Source organism: Anomalospiza imberbis, unplaced genomic scaffold (assembly GCF_031753505.1).
Source record: "Anomalospiza imberbis isolate Cuckoo-Finch-1a 21T00152 unplaced genomic scaffold, ASM3175350v1 scaffold_99, whole genome shotgun sequence".
Lineage (NCBI taxonomy): Eukaryota > Metazoa > Chordata > Aves > Passeriformes > Viduidae > Anomalospiza > Anomalospiza imberbis.
Window position 1 is genome coordinate 7,501 of NW_027100612.1, and position 2,500 is coordinate 10,000.

At 80.0% G+C, this 2,500-nt stretch overlaps 1 non-coding gene across 1 annotated transcript; it reads right to left on the bottom strand.

Moving 5' to 3' along the window:
• Window positions 1-782: 782 nt before the first annotated feature.
• LOC137468039 (5.8S ribosomal RNA) lies at window positions 783-935 on the bottom strand. The gene has a single exon (XR_010995705.1). It is a non-coding gene; the product is annotated as a 5.8S ribosomal RNA (ribosomal RNA).
• Between the last annotated feature and the right edge of the window lie 1,565 nt (window positions 936-2,500).

Sequence of the window (2,500 nt, forward strand, 5' to 3'; positions counted from 1 at the left end):
CTCTCGCCCCCCCCCGCCCGCTCCCCCCTCGCGCCCGAGCGAGCGCCAGGGGAAAAGCCGGCGAGAGAGAAGAGAGAGAGAGAGAGAGCGCGCCGGAGACACAAGAGAGAGCGAGCGAGCCAGCCGGCGAGCCGGAGACGGCGAGAGCGTCCGACCGACCGAGAGCGGGCGAGACAGACGCGGAGGAGGAGGAGACCCCCGTCCCGGAGACGAGAACCGAAAGAAGGCAGCGCGGCAGAGACGGCCCCGAGGGGGAAGACCGGCCGGGCGGCGCGCGACGGCCTCGGCGGGGAGAGAGCGAGGAAAGCGACGGCGCCCTTGACGCCCCGAGACGGCGACGGAAGGGGGCGGGGGAAGGAGCGGCCTCGGGGGTCGCCCCCGCCCCCGGCCCCCCGCGCACCGCGCGCGGCGGCAGCGGCACGGTACCCGCGCACGGTACCCACCCGCAGACAGCCGCCCGCGCGGGGGGGAGGCCGGAGGCGAGGCCCGCGCCTCGCCTCCCCTCTCGCCCTCGTCCCTCGGCCCTCGGCGGGGCGCCTTCGGCGCCGTCTCACTCGCTCCGACTCCCCGGCCGCCGCCACCGCCAGGCGGTGCGGCCCCGGCGAGGACGAGCTCCGCCCCAGCGGCTCGCTCCGGGAGCGGGGAGCTACGGAGCGCTCCCCGAGTCTGCATTTAGGGGGACGAAGGCCCTCGCGCGGCAACCGCTGCCGCGGCCGACGGGCCTGCGAAGCGACCCCAGCCGCGCCGCCGGGGCGGCCCCCGGGCGGCGATTGATCGTCAAGCGACGCTCAGACAGGCGTAGCCCCGGGAGGAACCCGGGGCCGCAAGTGCGTTCGAAGTGTCGATGATCAATGTGTCCTGCAATTCACATTAATTCTCGCAGCTAGCTGCGTTCTTCATCGACGCACGAGCCGAGTGATCCACCGCTAAGAGTTGTCTGGCTTTCGGCACCGACCCCGCGCGCGCGGGGGGGCCGGGAGCCGCTCTCGCCCGGAGCGGCCCCCCTTTTTTTTCTCTGGCGCCGAGGCCCCGCGCGGGGCCTGGCTCCGACCGTACGAGCAACGCGGAAAACCCCGGAGGGGGCGCGTGCGAGAAGAACACGGGAGGAACCCCACGGAACGCTCCCAAGGCCGGCCGAGAGGCGGGGGGACCCGCGCCCCCGACCGCCTCCCCCCGCCCGGCGAGGGGAGGCGCCGCCTACGTGTGCCGTCCTTCGGAGGCGGCCCAGGCGCCCGGGCTCGGCCCGGCCCTCCGCGCGGAGGGCCGCGCGGCGCGCGCCGCGGGAGCGCGGTGGCCCGCCCGGCCTCGCCGGCGCGGCGCCACGCGCCGGCGCGCGGCCCTCGGACCCCGCGCGCGCGCTTGCCTCCCCCCTGGAACCGCCGCCGCGCCGGCTCTCGCGGAGCGCCGCCGCGCCCACGCGCGCGGCCGACTCTCTCTCCCCAGGGGCCTTGCTGCGCTCGAGACGCCACGCGACGACCGCCGCCCCGCCGCCGGGCGCCGCGCCCCCCCCCGCCGGACCGCTGCCCGCCGGGGGAAGGCGAGCGCCCGAGGGCTGCCCGAGGGCGGACCCGCCGCCGCGGCGGGCCGCACTTCCCGGGAACCGCCGTCCACCCGCACCGTCGGGGGCCCCCTTCCGCGAGCACGCGCCCGGCGGAAGGCGGTGCGGCGCTGAGCCGGGGGGCGACGCCCGCTCTCCTCGTTCGCCACCTGGAGAGCGGGCGCGGAAGCGCCCCCGCGGCCGCCCGCCACCCCTGCCCTCGGACCGCGCGCGGTCGCGAAGGGCCACGGGGAGGGTCCCGTGCCCGCGGGCGGCGGGAACACCGGCCGAGCGGCGCCGCCGCCGCTCGGCGCGGGGCCGCCCGCGCTCGCCGGCCTCCGACCGCGGAGGGACCGCCGAGCGCTCGCCCCGGGCGGGCGGGCGGGCGGACGGCCGGCCGGCGGCCGGCGCCGCCGGTGCGTTCGAGACGAAGGCCGCCGAGGGGAGAGAGGCACGGCCGCGCCAGGCGCGGCGCCGCCCGCGCGGGACGGCCGCGGCGGCCCAGAAGAGAGAGCGCGCGGCGGGCCCCGGCGGCCGCCGCCCCGCGGCTGAGGAAGGGCAGAGAGCGCGCGCCCTCTGCCGGCGCCGCCCGTTTCGAGCCCAGCGGGTCGGCCCCGCGGCCGACCGCGCGCGCCGCGGCCTCTCCGCCGAGGCCGGGCCGCGAAGAGGGGGGGGCAGGGCGCCCCTCCCCGGCGCGGCGCGACTACCCCCGCACGCGCGCGCGCGGCGGGGACGACCGCCGCGACGGCGGGCGCGACCGGTGGCCGCGGACACCACCGCAGGGGATCGGCGGGAGTAGCTCCCCACCCCTCAATGGAGCCGCAACGCCACCGCCCGCCACCCGCCGCCGCCGCCGCCGCCGCCGCCGCCGCCGCGGCGGGGCGCGCCGAGCCGCCCGAGTCTTTAAACCGCCGCCCGGCTCGGCGGCCCCTTTTTCGGTCCTTCCCGCGGCGTTTGACGACG